General features: G+C 41.0%; 2 protein-coding genes and 1 non-coding gene across 5 annotated transcripts in view; all 3 read left to right on the top strand.

Annotated features, from left to right (window-relative positions):
• The window catches only part of SPINK2 (serine peptidase inhibitor Kazal type 2), a 467,655-nt gene that overhangs the window by 182,554 nt on the left and 262,991 nt on the right, over positions 1-22,110 (top strand). The gene's annotated exons all lie outside the window — the stretch shown is intronic.
• Positions 1-22,110, top strand: part of IGFBP7 (insulin like growth factor binding protein 7) — a 78,730-nt gene that overhangs the window by 2,003 nt on the left and 54,617 nt on the right. The window lies entirely within an intron of this gene.
• Positions 3,365-3,467, top strand: LOC126955881 (small nucleolar RNA U13). Its single transcript, XR_007726166.1, has one exon. It is a non-coding gene; the product is annotated as a small nucleolar RNA U13 (small nucleolar RNA).

Genomic DNA, 22,110 nt, shown 5'->3' with positions numbered 1-22,110 from the left:
AGTAATCCTGGCCTGCTGGGATTACAGGCATAAACCACCGTGCTCAGCCCTGATTTCTTAGTATTGAAGAAAATAGTCCACTTTCTAAAAATTAAAGGTTCTCAGACAGTAATCTAGCTAATTATTTGTGGGCAAAAATAAAATACAAACTCTTTGAAGAATGTTTTTGTGATGCACTTTGTTGTCAACCTTCTGATCATTTTGTTTTCCCTTCCTGTTTCTTTGATTTGTATTGTTTTGCATAATTTGTCCCCAGGATGCACTGTTCAGAAATGTCTTTGAGATTGTTTGATTGTTTATTTTATTCCAAGCAAGTCCGAGCTTGCTGTAAATGAAATAAGAAAATAGGCCGGGTGTGGTGACTGATGCCTGTAATCCCAGCACTTTGGGAGGCCAAGGTGGGCAGATCACGAGGTCAGGAGTTCGAGACCAGCCTGACCAACATGGCGAAACCCCATCTCTACTAAAAAACAAACATATAAAAATTAGCCAGTCCTGGCTAACACGGTGAAACCCCGTCTCCCCACTAAAAAAAAAAAAAAAAAAAAAAAAAATACTCGCTGGGCAAGGTGGCAGGCGCCTGTAGTCCCAGGTGCTCGGGAGGCTGAGGCAGGAGAATGGCGTAAACCCGGGAGGCAGAGCTTGCAGTGAGCTGAGATCCGGCCACTACACTCCAGCCTGGGCACAGAGCCAGACTCTGTATCAAAAAAAAAAAAAAAAAATTAGCCAGGTGTGGTGGTGCACACCTGTAATCCCAGCTACTCAGGAGGCTGAGGCAGGAGAATGCTTGAATCTGGGAGGCGGAGGTTGCAGTGAGCCGAGATCATACCACAGTACTCCAGCCTGGGCAACAGAGAGAGACTCCATCTCAAAAATAAAGAAAGAAGCCGGGCGCGGTGGCTCAAGCCTGTAATCCCAGCACTTTGGGAGGCCGAGACGGGCGGATCACTAGGTCAGGAGATCGAGACCATCCTGGCTAACACGGTGAAACCCCGTCTCTACTAAAAAAAAAAAAAATACAAAAAACTAGCCGGGCGAGGTGGCGGGCGCCTGTAGTCCCAGCTACTCAGGAGGCTGAGACAGGAGAATGGCCCGAACCCGGGAGGCGAAGCTTGCAGTGAGCTGAGATCCGGCCACTGCACTCCAGCCTGGGCGACAAAAAAAAAAGAAAAAAGAAAATAAAGTCTGGACTTGTAAACACACACACACACACACACAGAAATTTTAACTCTAATGCCTGAAATAACATTTTCCATTGGCAGTATTTTCAAGGGAAAGTCAGACATTCAATGTTGGCAGCTCCTAATCTTAGCTAAGGTAGAAAAGGGAGAGGAGGCAGTTCTGAGATTACAGAAGCTATTGCTTCTTTAACACAGTTCAGACTTTCTCCAGAATTTCCAAATTCTTTCTTTAGAGCTTTTCCCCGAAGTCCACAAACTAATAGATTGTATGTCATCAATTTCCGAGTTCACTACTGAAAGCCTTAAATTGTGTAACTCACTATTAAATATTTATAGTATCATCACCTTAAACTTAGAAAATTGCAATCCAGAATAATCTGCATATGTTTCCAATAGAAACAGTTATGTGTTACTTTGGATCTCACTTGTCAGTCACGTAATGAAAAGATAAATGTGCATTATTTAAGAATTTATTCCAAATATTGAGATTTTCCTATAAACATTACAGTGGGGAACTTTCTCTATAGGTTTTCCAAAATGACAGATACTTGCTTTATCCGAGCAGAAGGTTAGCTTGGTGATTGTTCAAGTGTTGTCAATTTCTAGTTTATACTTAATATTCCTTTTTCTCATCTGCTACTTACATCTCCAAACACTCACACAGTCTGATTATAAAATATTGAGACCGTCGTATAGAACCAGTTTCATAACCTCATTACCACGTCCACCCAGCTCAGTGCGTCTCCAGACTGCAAACCCTTTGAGGGTTCCAGCGTGGCTTTTCTTTATGTTTGGGGAAATGTTCGAGAAAACAGCATCTAAAACTGGAAACCTTGACTTAAATTAGCCATTTCTTCTCATCCTAAATTGAGAGAGATGAGGTCTAAATGGCAGAGACAATTTGTAGGAGAATGCCAAAGACAGCAGAAGAGAATGGGAAGCCTTTCCCAGAGCAGAACCTTTCCACTGCAGAGACAATAGAGGGATCCCTATCACGTCCCCTAAATATTTCTTCTGACACCTGAATGGGTTTTGACAATCATAGAAGCAAACTGGACAGAGTGCCATTTACTTCTGTGCCATTTCATACTGGGGCTTTGCACAGAATAGGAAATGCGTTGTCTAGGTTCCTCTAGACCTCTAGGTTCCTTTCTATTCTCAGAAGAAACTTGAGTTATGCTTGAGTATAACTTGAGTGGGGGCCAGGTAGGGGCAGCATTGTGGGATTCAGCCACAATGGTGTGATTCAATCTGCCTTCTGGTCTTTTGGTTCCATTTAACATGCATTTACTGAGCAGCTAACTTGAGTCGGCACTGTACTAGGTGCTATATACCAGGGATGTACAAAACAGATTTGATGTTGCTGATTAAGAAAGTATCTGTACAAGTTACAAACTCACCTCCCAGAGCACTTGCCCTAGAGCCCTGGAGCTTGCCCCAGTCTTCCTCCTTTTGTAAGATCACCACTTACCCACCTGGGAAGAGATCTTGATCTGCTTGTTTTCCATACCTCTCTGGTAGAAGGCAAAGCGATCTGCTTGAAAATATGTCTGAAAGATAATCACCAAATAATTTCGAATCTTGGAACTGTCATTATGAATTTACTGCCATTAGATTGTATTGAGGTCCCTGAAGTCATAGGTAACCAGATGGGGGAATTTGAAGATTCCATTTAATTAAAAGAAGTTGATACAAAGAAACTAAGTATATAATAAAATTTCATAGTTGGAAGAGAACATGATGCTTCTCTATTCCAATTACTGGTTATACCTGTTGTTCACAGTCTTTTAAATCTGAGCTCTTTGGCAATCCCATTTCAGCCGCTTTGGTCTCGTTAGGTACCATCCTTTCTCCCTCAGAATTAATTTTCACTCCTGTAATCAGAATGTTACTCTTAAGGGTCTCCCTTCTTAGTACCTTTAGGACCAAGTTCAAACTACCTAGCAGGATATAAGAGGCCCTTCATGATATAACTCCATTCTATTATTTTGACCTCTTCTCTCTAACCTCTTTTATGCACTAGCCACAGTAAATATCTGCTATTCACACTTCAGCACATATGTCTCTATGCTTGCATGTCTCTGTAGATGCTGTGCCTTCTGCCTGCAACACCTCCCACCTCCACACAGACCACAATCGCACCCTCCTTCACTTCCTTTCCATCCTTTGAACTCTTACCTATGATCCTTTTGTAGTTCATAAGCATGATGATTGAGCGTTCATACACATGTGTGAGGTATGTCACCCCCAAACCTTTTATGACATTGGCACATTACCTGTCTGACACGAAAGAAAAAAAATTTTGCAAAATGAGCTCTTACCTAGCCTTCAAGGATCAGCTCTGTCACTTTCTCTGTGAAGTATTCTGACTTTCCCCCACCCCAAAATGATGTATCTGTTCTTCTAGGACTATGCATCCAGCCATGGTTTCAACTAATATTTATTCCACGTGTACTGTGTGTCATATATAAGAGGCAGTATAGCAGAGAAGTTAAGATGAGGAGCTCTCAAGCCAGACTCCCTTGGTGTGAATCTTGACCACTTACTAACTATAGCCTTGAGTAAGTTATTTGACCTGTCCAAGGTCTTGCTCTCTTGTAAGACAGGGATTATAAGCATTATCTGTCTCATAGGGTTGTCATGAAGATTAAATGTCATGAATATTATCCATAGAAAGCATTCGATGAACGTTAATTGTTGTCATTATTCAACATGAAATTAAGCTCCGGGTGGGAAGGGAGATTTTGCTCCCTCATATAGACAGACCCAAGGACCTAGATAAGTGCATGGTATGTAGCATGTGCTCTAAACACATGTCTAATGCATGAATCAATGAATGAATCAACCTGTGAATTGGCTAGGCACTCTCCTAATCTCAGGGTAAGTAACCTTGAAGAAGATACACAGAAACAAGGAAATATATTTTCACACAATGTGTATATGCTGTGAAGGGTGTACATCAGAGAAATAGGATAGAGACTCCAGATGAATGAGCAGTATTAAGTGAGATGAGTAGAGCCATGCTAAGAACACTTGGGAGGATTTCAGCAAAGGGAACAGCAGGGCCTCGGGCCCCGAGTGGAGAACAAGTTAGCTAGTATAGACCTTCGCCAACTGCCACAGAAGGACTCTTTGAATGTCTGTCTTCCCCACTAGACTGTAAGCATTGTAAGAGAGGGATTTCATCTTATAACTCCTAATAAACACAGTGTCTGGCTAATAGTTGGGCATATCATAACTATTTGTTGATTAACAAAGGAATTCTCTTAAGAAAGCACCTTCCTGTTTGGAAATGCAGGAAAGCCCCTCTCCCGCCTGTCTGCTCTCTTTCCTCCTGGCATCTTCTGCCTTCCTCAAGTCTAGGCCAGGAAATTCATCTGACATTGACTTGCCTTCCCTTCTGTCATCAACAATCCTGAACCCTAACATTGGACGGTAACTTTTCCCCCCAAATCCCAACACTTCCACGTCCCCTTGCTGAGTAGAATTAGGTCCAGAGCTATAGAAACTGTTCTGTAAATGGAAAACACTTCAGTATAGATTTTGATTTTTCAGGAACTCATTTTATTTGATGAGTTTTAAACCTCCATTCTTTGAGATGCTCATTTTAGATTCATTAGACTCATTTTTTATGTTGATAATATATCATTTAAATGCCCACGTTCTACTACTATCCTTCAGTAAATTTATGAACTTCATTGAAAGTTGAAACAAAGGGGTTTCAAATTAAATGGAGTCATTAATTGTCTGGTTTATCTTGGGGGAGTACAAGTCAGTGTAATATCATTAAACTAACACAGTAGTACCATGAGGACTGTCAGCCAGAGGAGGGGACCCAGGTTCGTGGAGGAAAAGCCAGGAATCACTTAGTGGAAGAATGATGTCCTGACTGAGACAGGGATAAGAAGGAACTGGCTGCAGAAGAGCTAGTATAGAGGTTGTGGTAGAGTTAGAAGGGAGATGAGAAGAAAACACTATATATATATACACACACACACACACACACACACACACACACAATAGAATACTAATTCAGCCTTTAAAAAGAAGGAAATTTTGTCATTTGCCACAACATGAGGGGACCTGGAAGACATTATATTAAGTGAAAAAAGTCAGGCACAGAAAGATAAATGCTATGTGATCTCACTTATATGTGGAATCTAAAAAAAGTCAAACCCATAGAAGCAGAAAATAGAACAGCAGTTACCCGACATGGGGTTGGGAGGAGGGGACAGCATTGGCAAGATGTTGGTCAAAGGACACACAATTTTGGTTAGAGAGGAGACATAAGCTCAAGAGACCTATTGTCCCTCATGGTGATTATAATGAATAACAATATATTATATACCTGAAAATTGCCAGCCTGGGCAATATAGTGAGACCTCGTCTCCATAAAAAAAACGAAAAATTAGCTGGTCGTGGTGGTGCACACCTGTAGTCCCAAATACTTGGGAGGCTGAGGCGGGAGGATTACTTGAGCCCAGGAGGTCAAATCTGCAGTGGGCCATGATCATACCACCGCACTCCAGCCTGGGTAACAGAGCAAGACCCAGCCAAAAAAAAAAAGAATTTCTAAGATAGTAGACTTTAAATGTTGTTACCACATACACAAAAAAAGTATGTGAGGTAATGCATATGTTAAATAGCCTGATTTAGCCATTCCAAAATGTCTACATATATCAGAACATCGTGTTGTATACCATATATATACAATTTTCAGTTATCAGTTAAAACAATTTTTTAAGAGAAAGGAGATAACCAGAGCATAGCCAGCAGAAGGACTCACATGTGGTTTGGTGGGATTGCCTGCGGAGAAAGAGGCAGCTGGCCGCATGAAAGAGCCCAGTGATAGGGGAGGGCCTGTGACCCCTTAAGGAGCTGAGACACTGTCACAGAGCAGTGGGAGCCGCTGAGTGATGGAGCTGGATTTGTGCTTTTAGAAAAGCTTTGTTGGCTACTGTTGGGAGTGTGGATTGGAAGGGGACGAGACTACCCATAAGGAAGCTGTTTCTGTAATCACAACAACAGATGCCTGCACTCCTTCCCAAGACCTGTTTCCCTCTTAGATCTTAGAAGCGCTGTCAAATCCAGGTTCCCAGCCTGCCATGGCAAGCTGCTTGCTACTTGGGAGTGAAAAGCCCTTGAGGAGCTTTTCATTATTCAGTGACTGCTCATTAACTTCCCTCACCTCACTTGCCTTATTAGCCAGTCCTGCCTCCAAATTACCACCACTTGCTCCTTTCAGGAGTCTCTTCCCCCTAAAGTCCCTATTACTCTTTCTCTCCACTTTCAGATCAGAAACAGAAAAAGTCACATTCCCTAAGAGCCTGCCCCAGTCCAATAGAAATGCTTTAAATTTTTTTCTGACCTCAGCTGCCCTTCTTGAGCACAGAAATTTCTAGAATATTGAATGAATCACTGGTTCTTCATTATCACTTTGTCCAGTTTCAATCTCTGCATTTTAGGAAAGATTTGAAAAACTGAAGGACAGAAAGTGGGGTCTTAGAGGACTTAGGATTCTTTCAGAGGAAAGTAAAGAACAAGTTAATGTGTCTTCATCGTTTGGGAATTAGTTATTAAATCGAAGGTGCCTGACAAATTACTCTCTTAAATCAGTTCTTCAGGAGGACGGCACTAAAAGGCCTGGAATTAAATAGCCACAAGGCACGTTTAGATGACACAATGGAAGAACTTTCTAGTAAAAACTGTTGAATAGGATACTGTGTTCAGGCAGAAGTCAGGAGACTCTCTTTAGGAGAGCTGAGAAATAACTTGAGGGGGAGGGGGCCACATCTGGGGGAGGATTTTATAATTTTTAAATCTCTTAAACTATACAGCTTTAATATGGAATGATTAAAATGATTAAGCTGAGCAGGCATTTGTTAACATCCTGAAATATGATTTCCATCCTGTCCCTAGAGCCTGTCCTCGGGGTCCACTGTACACTGGACTTCTAGAAGAAACTGCCTTATAAGGCTCTCTTGGATAGTTCAGTGACAGAACACCCTTGGATGGAGTCCAAGGCCAGCTAGCCTTCACTGATTCAAAATTCCTCCCCACAGTGGATGAGATTATGATGCTTCCTTTACCTCAAGCCACCCATGCCCCACAAACAATCTGACCTCATCTGTGTTTTTCATTGTTAGGCAAATAACATCTTGTTTTTAGCAGCTGGGGAACCCTGAATTATCATCAAAAGAATTTTTAAGCCAGGGAATATAAGTATAACCTTTTTTTGAAATGTAAGAGTGGCACAATTAGAAAGCTTTGAAATGGAAGGAGACTTAGGTATATATGAATTAATAAGCCCACTTATTTAAAGCAATTTCAAAGATTTCCCAGTGAGTCTTTTACTCTTATGTGGGGGTAGCGGTGGAGGACTAGAAACGTCCAAGGGAAGCTTCCCCCAGCTTGTCATATATCACTTTTCCAGGTCAATCAAGACCCTCTCCTCCACCGGGCCCTCTGAGAGAAAATGAGATCAGAAGAAAAAAGCCAGGATGATAATGAGGGGGGAAAAAAAAGTTTGTTTATTTTTTTTAACTTAAAATTGATTGTGTTAAATAGTTGATCTCTGTTTTATCCCAAGTTGGATTAATGGCAAAATGATTTGGCCTTTTTGAAAAAGCTAATGTGTTGAATTGCCTTTACTGTTTTACAAAGGAGAGCGGGTCAAGGTTAATTAGAAACAGCTGGAGCTAACAATAAGCCTCACCCCCATCAGTGTCCCTACCAGGAGAGGGTTACCAGGGAGAGGAGCAGTCCAGGGTATCCAGGGAGGAGCTGCTGGTTCCAAAAGCAGGCCAGAGTTGCAGAGAAGTTTTGTGTCTGAAAAATAAGAAAGGTTCATTTCAGGTGAAACAGACCTAGGACCCCTGTGTTGACAAAGCCCCATTCATATGGTATGAAGTTCCCACAGTAAAGAGCACTGACTAGGCCAAGGCCAACCCAACAGGTTCAAAGTAGGCTTGGCCACTGTGAAAAAACAACTCCCTCAGAACTTCAGGAGAATGTATATAATAAATGGAGGTACAATTTCATACCTTCACAGGATTATTGAGAAGGTCAAATTACATAACAGATATGAAAGCACTGTGTAAACTATGTGGACTGTGTGGCACCAAATAACTGTAAAGAATTATTAACTAGACTGTAAATGCCTTAGGGGCAAGGAATACATCTGCATCATGCCTCCTAGTGAGTGATAATGACAACAGGTATTTGTGAAGTACTTGACAGTTTGCTAAGGGCTTCTGTGGATTTTCCTCATTTGCTACTCATAACAATCCTGGAAGGTAAGGGGACACTACAGGTCAGACATCACACAGGTGGTAAATAGCAATTCTGGTACTTACTTTAGGTATTCTACTATAGCCTTGCAATTCAAAGTGTGGTACGTAGACAAGCAGCATCGACTCTCTGTGCTATCTTTCTTTTTTATAAACTCAGAATTATTTAAAAATAGGTTTCTAACAAAAGAGATTCAGAAGAGTCAAACCCTTGGGTGTGAAAAAGTTTTAGGAAGACTTTCTGAATTTATTTTGCCTGTATTTTGTTTTTGATGAATGAGCAAGGGGGATATATGATATATTTGTGTCTAAATAGATCTAAAAGAGCTCTTTCATTAGCATAAAATAAACATTCTGTATGATAACAAAGTTTATGTCAGAGTTGAGATGGCTTTTTATGGTACATATGGTGTGCCTTCTAAAAAATGTCATATTCAGTGAAAGACGGTATTTCTTAAAATGAATGAATGTCTCTGAGGTAGCTAACATTAGTCCTTCTATGGCCAGATTAAAAGTCTTAGAGTGGCACAGTGGCTCTTGTTTGTAATCCCAGTACTTTGGGAGGCCAAGGTGGGAGGATCTCTTGAGCTCAGGAGTTCAAGACCAGCCTGGGCAACATAGTGAGATCTCATCTCTACTAAAAATAAAAATAAATTGTTAATTAGCCAGGTATGGTGGGAAGCACCTGTAGTCACAGCTACTCAGGAGGTTAAAGTGAGAGAGTCGCTCTAGCACAGACATCAAAGCTGCAGGAAGCTATGATGGTGCCACTGCACTCCAGCCTAGATGACACGGTGAGACACTGTCTCAAAAAAAAACCAAAAAAAGAAATAAGAAATCTTGGAGCCTGGCAGGGCACCGTGGCTCATGCCTGTAATCCCATTGCTTTGGGAGGCTGATGCAGAGGATCCTTTGAGACCAGGAGTTCAAGACCAACCCTGGCAGCATAGCATGAGACCCTGTCTCTACCAAAAAAAGAATTAAAATATTAGCTGGGCTTGGTGGTGTGCCTGTAGTCCTAGCTACCTGGGAGGCTGAGGTGTGAGGATCACTTTCACCCCAGGAGGTCAAGGCTGCAGTCAGCTATGATTGTGCCACTGCACTCCAGCCTGGATGACAGAAGGAGACCCTGTCTCATAAAATAGAAAAACCTTGGAGCCCAACCCTTCAGTTGCAATCCAGAGGCTCTTGAAGGATCAGCGAGTGTGCTAGGGCTGCTGGCACGAATATTAGTCCAAGAAAGACCTCTGGGAGCATAATGTTTGCATGTGCTGTTTGATCATTTTCCAGGCCTTTCTAGTAACTCTGAGTAGGGTAGAGGAAAAGAATCACTAAGATAACTGTCAACATGCTCAAGTATTCAGTTTCACCTGAGGTTTAACCCTGAATGTTGACCTTGACCTCTGACCCCAGCACTGTCCCACCATCAATTTTCCCAGTTTGAGTAATAATATTTAGTCCACATCTAAGCTGTGGTCTAAGGAATTTGCATTTTTTTTAATTGAAGCATATTTTTGTCAGCTAGGTGACAGCTTGCAGAAGGAAAATTCATGCAGGGGTTTGAGAATTCAATTAAGCATAATCCATTTAGACTTTTTGAGGGAGAAGAAAAAAAGAAGGCTTTCATATTCTTACAGGCAGAAAGGCAGCTGACTCCAATCATCCTGTTCTTTCATGTTGTTTTTCTTGAAGGGAAGTCTCCAGCTTCTACAGAGGTTTGTCTTTTTCTCTGAGTGAGAAATGCTCAAAGGCATTTTCATTTACATCACCGCAGATTAGTGGGCCAGTGGTCAAGTGGTTGAATTGGGAAAGCTTTAGATCTGACATCTGTTCTGCTGTCTTCTGGCCTGACCCCAAGCAAGGGAGAAAATTTATCAAGAAATAGATCTCCTGGAACATTCAGAAGGTTTTGAAAGAGACCACACAGAAATGAGGCTTCAAGAATATTTTAGGGTAGCCCAAGCCTGCAGGATTCAGAGCCTGCTCCTTCTCCATGGGAGCTTTCAGAACTTTCTGCTCTGGGAATAGAAATCCAAAAGTGAATTTCAATAGCAGATGCAGCAATTACACTGCACCCCTGGCTTCCAAAGGACCCCCCTCAGGAAGCCATAGAGCGTTTGATGGAGAATGAAAGGCTTGTGTAGCAGTGCTCTCTGAGTGAGAGAGGGGAGATGAGAGACCCACGCAGTGTGGCTGCTTAGTAGAAATGCTCAGCTCAGTGGGAAAGGGCAGGCTGGGGCAGAGATCAAGATGCCGCCAGATATTCGACAGTCCAGGGCTTCGGAGCCAGAGGTCCCTCTCTGCTCTGTTGTGTCTCAGATCAGAGCCTCAGAGCAGGACGAAAAAGTTGATCTGACTTGGCTGTTTCTGCCCTGCTGGGCCTTTGGTTCACTAGAAAATAACTGGAAGGGCAGGGCAGGCCTGTTCTGGACCCAGTTGCAATGTGGCAAAGTGAGCAGCCCATGCCCCTTCCCCACCTCCCCATGTCCTCTCATCTGAAGCCTCTTTCTTTTCACCCGTTCGGCCTGGCCTGTTACTGCATGCTACCCCTTTTTCTTGTCTGACTGAACTCAACCAAGTGGGATTTTCTTTTCTCCACCCACCAACCCTTTCTTAGTTACAGTTACAGAGCTTGGCCAGTAACCTTATAAATGGTGAGTCCTGCTCAGTCCACTCCTCCTAACTCCATCCCCAGACTTACGAGCCACCTGACATTCCCCCATGAGAGAGCAAATAAGCAAAAACTTGGCATGCCACCTCTGAAAGGCAGCTCGCTCAGTCCATGTCATCCAGGAGAGATGGTCAGCCCTGTTTTTCTTGATGCTCCATTGGAATGAAGTTTTTCACATGCCTTAGGATCATAATCCACCCCATATATCAGCCCCAAACCTATCTCCTTTTTTAGGACAAGCCCAAGGGGTAGGAGAGATAGCTGTAACCCCATGGTGTGACTGTGGATTTGACAGGTCTGCAATGCTCACCCCAGGGCTGTCCCTACCAGTTACTTTCAACTCTTTGTGCCAGGTCACTCAGAAGCCAAGATTGGCTGGTATACACAAGGAAATATAGCAGAGTGGTTAAGGAGATGAACTTTGGAGTCAGACCACCTGAGTCAAATCCCCACTCTGCCACTTAACTATTTGTGTGACCCTACCTCCTTCATTCATGATTTTTTTTACCTGCAAGACAGGTATAATAACAATGTTATTATACTTAGAGTTTGGGGAAGTTAAGTGAGGCAATACATGAAAAACATTGGTACCTGTTTCATTTCCATTTTTATTGTTATTAGCATTATAGAACTGAGTATGAATTAATATATTAGTGGCTTGCTGATGTCCTACTTTGACCAGTCCAAACACAATACTGCCTCATGTGTTCCCAGGTTAGATCTGAAACCTGTGTTCAGACCTGCGTAAACAAAATGACTGGATAGTGTTCTTAAAGAGAAAATTCCTGGGAACTTCTATCTTGCTCTGCAGAGATTCTAGAACAGGGAGTTCTGCCCATCTTTTGAGAGATCTCCGAGTCCAAATGCAGGCAGTCTAATGGGAACCACCCAGGATGCTAGCCAGAGGACATGCTTTGCTTTACAGCATAGAATATTTCCATCTTCAAGCTCATTGTCACTCCCATTATTTTTAATAACACCTTTTAGATATAGAATAATTTTGGATTCAGATGTCACTCACATTTAGTAATCATTGGACTCTCTCCTCCCTGGGTATTCTACCAGTATTTTATACATAGGAAATACTCAGTAATTTTTGTTGGATGGTTCATGGGGGAAAAAAATGAAGTACTGGCTCCAAAGAGGAATGTGAACCAAAATCACAGAGTTTGGCAGAAAAAGAGCACAATTAGTGCCCATTAGGTACACATTGAGTATTATCTTTGGCTTTTAGAGTCTTATTGGTGGAAATAATAAAGTTCTTGCTGCAATTCATGTGTCTCTTCTTTGGCTTATACATGTAGCCTCAGCAGGAACTCATTCTTTTAAAACCATTTAAAAATCAAAACATTCAACTATAAACAGATGTATTTAGACTCAGAAAGTGCCCACTTAGGTTGGTTCATTGCATCTGTCTGAGAGGTGATAATGTCCACCTTCCAGTGTGGGTTGATGAGTAAAGAAATGAAGGTATGGAGAAGAGGTTTAAGAAACTGGATAACTTTTGAGATCCACCAGCGCCAGCTATTTTGAGTGAAATTGGCAGAACATTGGGACTACTGACTCTCCATGTACTGTGCACTCTATCACCTTCTAAAGCAGTGGTTCTTCAGCTTGGCTGTACATCAGAATCACCTGGGGAGCTTTACAGAATGCTGATGCCTGAGTTCCACTCCGAGATTCTGATTTAATTGGTTTGGATGTGACCTGGGCAGCAGGACTTTTTAAAACTTTCCAGATGACTTAATGTCCAGCCCCAGTTCGGAACTATTGTTCTAAAAAGACTTCAGGTCACTTTTTGGGATGCCTCATTCCCTTGGGATAATCATAATAATAATAGGCCAGTTTTCGCTCAGTTTCTCCAGCATCTAGTGTTTCGCAACAGGGGACTTTCGAGAAGATCTAGGATGCCACAGGAAGTGTAAGCCCTAGAAAACATGATCACCCAATATAGTGCAGGCAGCATAAATGATTTGGCTACTTATCTTTTTGGCTATTTCAGAGCTCTTATTTGAATCAGACAGAATGGAAATATGTCAGTATTGTTGGTATTTAAAAAATAGTATCCCAATACATTCAGAAAAGTATTCACCTAAAGCCACATGATCCAATCTTTCTATTATTTCGCTAGAATATATGCTCCGTGAGCCCAGTGCTTTTTATCTATTTATTCACTATTGAATCTCCAATATCTAAACCGTCCTTGGGATATGGTAGGCACTCAATAGATTCTTGTTGCGTAAATGAATGCATAATTAAGAGTAGATTTATTATGTGCTGTGTTGGAAAGGGGAACCTTCACACTGATGGAAGCCCACCTCTGTCATCTATCTGGAGTCTCTGATAGGGAGAGGCGGCTCTGCTCAGCTTCTTGGTCCCTCAGCTTAGAGGAGTATCTCTTGTCACTTGGCTGAGGCCTTTCCGATTGGCATCTTCTCAAATTACCCTTTATACTTACTCTCTATTGTCACAAAATCTCTAAGACTGACAGCAGTATTCCGTTCCATTTTCTCTCTCCTCAAATCATTTCCCAGGCAATGGGTATGGGGATTGTGCAGCCTTGGGAAATGTATTTAACCTCTCTGAGCATCAGTTTTCTCATCTGTAAAGTGAAGATACTACCGACCTCACAAGGCAGTTAGAAATGATCAGAGGAGAAGTGAAATGGAATGGAACACTACTGTCAGTCTCAGAGATTTTGTGACAATAGAGAGTAAGTATAAGGGGTAATTTGAGAAGATGCCAATCGGAAAGGCTTCAGTCAAGTGACAAGAGATACTCCTCTAAGCTGAGGGACCAATGACTTAATGTATTTTAAATGCTTAGCACAGTGTTTGACCCACAATTGGCCTTTAATAAAGGTTAATCTTAGTCTACCTTGCCCTTCAGTTAAACAGTAGCAGAGGAAGGCATAAGTACAATGCATTCTCATTATTTACTGAAGTTTTGTTCTACTAAGTCACCACAAGCGCTAAATTTGTAAATACTGAACCACTGCTCCTAGGAGCAATTCAGTTAGGTTCCTGCAAGCCTCCAATCACAACATTTTTGTCAACTGATCAATATATAATTTTGTTTTATGTGTGATTCTATTTAAAGACACATTACTTAATATGCATTATGATTCATTAATGTTGAACTCATGGCCAACAGCAAGCACTGCAGCTCATGCCAGAATGAAGCTTATCTAACACGTATTTTCCATCAGGAACGACTAGACAACACTTCAGCACAAAGTTTGGGGCCATTTTAGACATCTGAGTCACCATCAGAAAGCACAAAAATACAAAAAGAAGTGGCATTACACAGACTGTAAGAGGGGTGCTTGTTGATAGTGTGACAGCTGAAACTAGAAGCCAGAGTGGTGCCTTGTTCCACCTCAGTGGGGACCCTGCGCATCCAATGACTGAAATGTTTGCTGCTCTATGCATGTCTGCAAATAATTTGATTTGGGGGAGGTAATTACATTTTAGCAAGTAGGTGAATTTGCAAATATGGCATCCACAAATAATGAGAATTGACCGTATTTGGAAATGGTCAAGGCTTCAACAACAAGCATTAGAGAACTACCAAGGATTTTGAGGGCAGAACCCAAGTGTGGGTGATGCTTCCTTTATATGCCTCAAAGCATAAAATATCATTTGAGGCACAGAGCAGGTATTTAGGAAATCATTCTTGGATGACTCTTGATGCAATTTAACAAATGCGTAAACTAACCTTGTTTTGACTATCCCATGATGAGCCTGTTTTTGCCCTTCACCCACCTACAAGATGTTAGTGAGAAGTGTAGAGTTCATTAAGTTTTCATAGGAGTGGCAGGAAGGTTTTGTGGGAGGCTTCTCCTCCCATTTCTCTGCACAGCCTTCCCACCAGCTACAGAGCATCCCACGTGGCCCTGACTTCACATGGAGCCACCCTCAAAGGCACCGTCCCGTCCACGCTTTCCTCACAACCACGCCTGTCATCTCTCTCCCAGTTTCCACTTGGCAAGTAGGCTCTGTCCCTGGCTCTGCAGAGTGCACCCATCTTTTAGCTCAGGACACAAGGTTACTTGGATCCTTACTATCACTGGAAGTGGAAAATTATAATAATTCCCTGTCACTCACATCCAATGCCTGCTTTTTATAAATGATGTGCTGGGTGCCAGATGGAAATTTGCCCCATGAGAAAGACTGCCCCTGCTCTAAGGAGCTTAGAAACCTGCAGTCCATCCTGGTGGTTTGTAAAGTATGGGAAGAGAGAAGAGGCAGTTAGACTCAAAATAAGAGAGTCCCTGTGTAAGCCAAGCCAATAAAAATGCACAAGAACAAAGAATGCACACACACTCCCTCAACCCTTCATTTTTTAATTATTGGAAGCATATTTTCTGGGCAATTTCTACTGGAAGGGGAAAAATGAACAAAGGTACATTTACATCTGTGGCCTGTGAATACATTATACTTTGACTGCAGACTCTATGAGCTTATACATAATGTAACTATGGCTAGAGGTGTAGTAGTACATAAATGAATTAGTTATTATTTTGCCCAAAGTGACATTCTAGAGTGGAGATGAGTGAATCTTATGTTTGCTCAGAATTCAGCTAAGGAGAGAATATTGATCCAAAAGCATCTTAAAGATTGTATTTAAATAACTTAGTAAATGCTAAGGAAACAAATATGCAGTAAATTCACTTCACTCTACCTAGTTCCCTGGCAAATGTGTTAAAAAAAAAAATAGGTGCAATGACCTATTGAGATGATGATAACACTATTTGGCAGTTAGTCTCCAACAATTCATTGTCAGAAGTTTCACTTTTTGGACAAATTACAATGGATTTTAAGTTTTGTTTGTTTGTTTGTTTGTTTGTTTGTTTTGAGACAGAGTCTTGTTCTGTTGCCCAGGCTGGAGTGCAGAAGTGTGATCTCCACTCACTGCAACCTGTACCTCCCGGGTTCAAGCGATTCTCCTGCCTCAGCCTCCTGAGTAGCTGGGACTACAGTTGCCCGCCACCATGCCCAGCTGATTTTGTATTTTTACTAGAGACAGGGTTTTACCATGTTGGCCAGGCTGATCTTAAACTCCTGACCTCAAGTGATCCGCCTGCCTCAGTATCCCAAAGTGCTGGGATTACAGGCATGAGCCACCATGCCCAGCCTGGATTTTAAATTCTAGACTTACATATCCTTGTTAATTAAACTTTAGCTGCTGTGCAGCTTCAGTGTGTCCTGGGAATGTAAGCTAATTTCATTTTATTTTCACTAAAGATCTTTTTTGTTATTAAAAACTAACAGTGGAAATTTGTACAATTCATTGAAATCAAAGACAGTCATTGTTAATATTTTTATTGTATTCCATTCTAGTTTTTTTCTAGGCTCATATGACATTATTTTGGTCATACTATGGTCCATATGTATTTACATCTTGTTTTTAATTTAGCAAGTAGGTGAATTTGCAAATATGGAGTCCATATATTTGCAAATTTTAAATTTATAACTAATATTTTCCATGTATTTAAAATATTTTATAAATTTTATTTATAAATCTATATTTATTTGTAGTAATTTGAATGAATCATAGTTTACTCCAGTTTTTTGTCATAAATAACCTTTTAATTCACATCTTTAGACATAAAGATCTTCCTTCTGCATTATTTCTTTATAATAGATCCCAAATTGGAATTACCAATTAAATGATATGGAGATTTATATATATGTATAAATTTTTATATATTGACATTAGTGATTCCAGCTTAAAAATTAGCCTCTTCTAAACAATTCAGACACATTATCTCCTTAAAACAATAGGCTAAAAGCAAAACATTTCAATAATACAATAGAAATTACTTGTTAATTATCATTAGGTTTGTATTGTAACTGCGTATCTTCAGTGGCATAGAGGCCATTGAGAGTTGTACCTGCATCCTAGTTTCTATTTATAAAATTTGCAGTTACTAGCCATAAAACCAGGGACCCTGCCTGTTGTCTAGTTTGCATCTAATATTACCAGGAATCATGGTTTCTATCTCAGATCATGAAGAGTTATTCCAGCAAGAACAGAAAGAAAGGATATGTGTACTATAATAGTTTTCTTTTTTTAAGTCCAATTTGGTCAGTCAAATATTTCAAAATAACAGGGAGAAGAAAAGAATATTCCTTTGTACATAATTGAATTGAGGTTCACAAAAAGTATCCACATTCCTACTAGAGCAGCTTGAAAATGTTTGTTGTAAGCGCAGCCACCCATCTGAGATGTAAACAGGAAACACTGTGAAATTTGGAGGTTTTGTCCTTAAGATTTTTTTCACAGAAGGAAAGAAAATGGTCTTTACTATTCTATTTGACTACAATCAGTGGCATACCTCCAAGTTGAATCTCAGCATCTCTTTAAATGCAGCTTCCCTGCATAATACTGAGAGCATGCTTTGACGGCTTGTTTCACCTCAGTTTCTGCTACATACTATTATTCTCCACCTCTTAGGGAGAGCCTGTTTCCTGCTCCACTTATTAAAACTAGAAAAGAATTTACTTACAATATTTTTACCACACATGTCCTTGGAGCTCTCCTTGGGTCCTTAAGGAGGCTGGCAAAGCCTTGTTTCCCTTTTTCTCAAGCCCTTTAATCTCCAGCACACTAAGCAACAATCGTCCTTTGTAAGGTGGGTATTCCTGTTAATATGGTAAACAGTGCTGAGAATACATTTACAAAACGGAGAAGCTGCGTGTGATTTTCAGGCAGAATTATTCCCGTATTTGACTGGGAGATAGGAATAATAACAGCACAGTGCATTTTCTAAGAATTTTCACATACGTTCATATGCATATCGCCTTTTTAATCCTCACAATAACCGTGTGGTAAAGTATTATCCTCACGTTGTATTAATAAATTAGGCAACCAAGATTCAGTGTGTTTGAGTGCCCAAGCAGAGCCACTGTTAATGGGAATTGAATGAAGCTGGAACAAGGGATCCAGGTGAATTGTGTACACGGACACACACACGTACCCACATTTCAATCCAAAGAAATCTAAAATTGAGTGTCAGAACCTGTTAAACATAAATATGCTTCACTCATTCATTCATAGTTCTTTCATTCCTAATCTTATATATCCTACATTACACTGCATTTCCACAATCTCCAGATACTATCGTCATTATCAGTATGTGGAAGTACATATGCTTTTGCTTGTTTTGTTAAACCATGTATGTGTTTTTGAAGAAACACATCCAGAGACTCTAAGGCTGTTGTTTTGGCAAATTAAAGCAACTTAAATTCCAGGTGTTGGCAGTGGCAGTTGTCTAACATAGCATGAAAAAATTATCCCCCAGGTTCCCGTCATCAGCGTGGTTAATTACAAGTGATCCAACTCCCAAAGAATACACACTGCCTGGATCTGTCAGCTCTGCGGCATTAAATAACCAATGTATCATTTCATTTTCTGTGAAAAATGTTAACTAGAAAAGGTAATCAAATAAACTGTTGCTTTCACATGTTTTGTTCTGTTTTTTTTTTTTTTTTAGATGGAGTCTTGCTCTGTCACCCAGGCTGGAGTGTGCAGTGGCGCAATCTCAGCTCACTGCAACCTGTGCCACCCAGGTTCAAGCAATCCTCCCATCTCAGCCTCCCAAGTAGTTAGCATTACAGGCGTGCACCACCACACCTGGGTATTTGTGTGTGTGTGTGTGTGTGTGTGTGTGTGTGTGTTTTTAGTAGAGACGGGGTTTCACCACATAGTCCAGGCTGGTCTCAAACTCCTGACTTCAAGTGATCTGCCTGCCTCGGCCTCCCAAAGTGCTAGGATTACAAGCATAAGCCATCATGCCCAGCCTTCTCACATGTTTTCTAAAAATAAAGCCTCTATCACTGAAGAGTGTTAAGAACTTTGTGGGGAACAAATTAAATGTTCAATCAATTTGAATAAAATTGAGTGCTCTGGGGAGATTTTATTGTGTTGTGTGTGTGTGTGTATTTCAACACTACAGAATAAGAATGTGACTGTGACCCACTAAGTCCTTAAAAATAAGGTATATCATAAGAACTAGAAAGCCTAACTTCAGACACTGACAAGAAAGCAGGAAATAGTACGTTTCTCATGGTAGCACAACTCAGGAAATTCTTACACAAACAAAGAGTGAAGGAACAGTTCACAGCAGTTTTCTGAATCAATTGTATAATTATGACATTTTCATTCGTAAATACTTTTAGGTACCTAAGTCTGTACCTGATGTGAAGATCCTAGTCTGTATCAGCTCCCTCAACATATAAGGAGATGGTGGGATTTGGGGAAGAGGAAGAGAAGAATGATGACCAAAAAGGAGAGTAGCTGGTCTATTGGTAAGGAATGTGTTCAGCTGCAAGTAACAGAAAACCGGGCTCTAGTGGCTTGACCAAAATGGGGTTTATTTGCTTGTAGAACAGGGAGTTTAGGTGTAGATGGTTGCTGGTGTGGGTTTAACCACTCAGCAGTGCTGTCAAGGACCAGGGTTCTTTCGTTCTTTCTGCTCTATCATCCTTTGTATGTTGACTTTTGTCTTCATGCTTAATAATAGCAAGAAGGCTGCTGCACCTCGGATCATCGTCATCATTAAAAACATTTAGAAGGAATAAATGTTTCTGCCTAATCTCATTGGTCAGAAATGATCACTGGGCCGCCCTAGTGTCAAAAGAGACAGAGAAGAGGGTGGTGGACACTGGGGCTGAGTCAGCCAGCTACAATGTCTGCCATAGCTGGGCAGTAGTTCTTCTTTTCAGCTTTTCATTTCAGACACAGTTGCTGAAGGTGAATTCAAAGGGTGACTAGAAGTTTAGTGTTTTAGAGACCACAGACCCCATCAGACTTCACTGAAATGTGAAAACAGATGATAAAATAGGTTATAGCTTGCGGGGGGGGGCGGGAAGTGGAAAGCTTTGTGGCAAATATGTCATTCTCAAAGTTCAGTGGAAAGAAGTCGTATCTGAAAGATGTCAGAGATCCACATAGAGTCCATTTTTAAGGAAATGACATTTCACTCTTTCCTTCACAGAAATAATGGCTACCAGAATTGAGAGTTCCTGCCTGATTTAGTTTAATATGTGGAAGGGGCTAATTTTAAAATGAGCTCAAAAGGAGGAAAAAGTTATTATAATTACATATGGATAGATACAGTAAAACTGCTTATACTTTCATTATTATAAATTGTATAAACTTCAATTCATCCTCAGATCTAAGTATGGTGAATTTCTAATTATTGTAACGTTTTTATGCTTATTTAAGTCATACATGTAACAGAGATTAATGTTTTGGAGAGTGTGGGGTTCAGATCCCTACTCCCCCACTTACTAAACGTGTGATTATTAAATGGCAAGTTGCTTCTCTTTTTTTTGAGACAGAGTCTCACTCTGTTGCCCAGGCTGGAGTGCAGTGGTGTGATCTCCACTCACTGCCACCTCTGCCTCCTGGGTTCAAGCGATTCTCCTGCTTCAGCCTCCCAAGTAGCTAGGATTACAGGTGCCCACCACCATACCCAGCTAATTTTTGTATTTTTTTGGTAGAGATGGAGTTTCAGCATGTTGGCCAGGCTGGCCTCGAACTCCTGACCTCCAGGTGATCTACCTGCCTTAAACCTCCCAAACTGCTGGGATTACAGACGTGAGCCACTGTGCCTGGCCAGCAAGTTGCTTCTCTTAACCTCAATTTTGTCATCTTTAAATTGGGGACAATATTGCTTACCCAAAGGGTAGGTGAGAGTATTAACTTCATATGAGATTCTAAGCATACTACTTGCCACACAATAGGGTCTCAATCTGGCCATTGCCAGATTGAGTGGTGGCTAATGCTTCAGAAACAGCCCTCAAATGCTTCAGAAACAGCCCTCAAATGTCATACTATGGTACTTTTACCTTCATTCTTCCCTCTTTTTCTGGAGGGATGCCTAGAGACGGGATGAAGGGTAGAGGCAGAAACTGAAAGTGGCAGGAATGATTGGATGGTATTATATGGAGAAAATGAGGGCTGTTCTTGCCCAGACTGGTCAGAACCTCAATATTTTTATATACTTACAATTTATAGCCTACGTTCTTTTAACATTAGATTCGTGGCAATTTACATCACCATGCTTTTCAGATACAACAATAGTGCTATAAAAAGCACTAAACTGTCTGGGCACGGTGGCTCACACCTCTAATTCCAACACTTTGGGAGGCTGAGGCAGGAAGATCACTTGAGACTAGGAGTTCAAGACCAGTCTGGGCAACATAGTGAGACCCTGTCTCCACAAAAAAAAAATAAAAATAAAAATAAAAAAATTAGCCAAGCATGGTAGTGCATATCTGTAGTCCCAGCTACTCAGGAGGCTGAGGTAGGAGGATCACTTGAATCTAGGAATTTGAGGCTGCAGTGAGCCATGACTGCGCCACTGCACTCCAGCCTGGGGGACAAAGCAAAGCCCTATCTCAAAATAAAAACACAGTATAAACTTAGAAGAAAAGAGTCTGAATCCTCCTGCCTCAGCCTCCCAAAATGCTGTGATTAGAGGTATAAGCCACTGCACCTGGCCAAGCATCTGAATCCTGACTATACATTGACTAACTGTGATCATGGACACATTACTTAATCTCTTGGTCCCTCTATTTTCTCACCTGTAAAATGGAGCAAGCAGGACCTGTATTAAAGGATTAGGGTTATGGAAATAAATGAAGTCACAGATTTGAAAGCCTTTGTAACTGTTAGGCCTTTATGAATCTAAGATTGTATTCCCTCTGACTTTACCAACTATTGTAGCAATAACTCTCAAATATGCCCAATCAGTTAACTGCTATAACCTTTTGTATAGCTGTGTCAGTTATTTACTTTTTTTACCTATGTACCTCTGGTCCACCGCTCCCCTTCAAATCACTATTAGCAAGTAGTACCCAGGGACTCCTGTGTTATAATGTTAGCATGAACCAAATAGTAAGGAATCTGCTACAACAAATTTATACAGAGCAAAATATAAAGTATTTTAAAATCGGCA

Source organism: Macaca thibetana, chromosome 5 (assembly GCF_024542745.1).
Source record: "Macaca thibetana thibetana isolate TM-01 chromosome 5, ASM2454274v1, whole genome shotgun sequence".
NCBI lineage: Eukaryota > Metazoa > Chordata > Mammalia > Primates > Cercopithecidae > Macaca > Macaca thibetana.
This window is presented reverse-complemented; position numbering and strand designations above follow the sequence as displayed.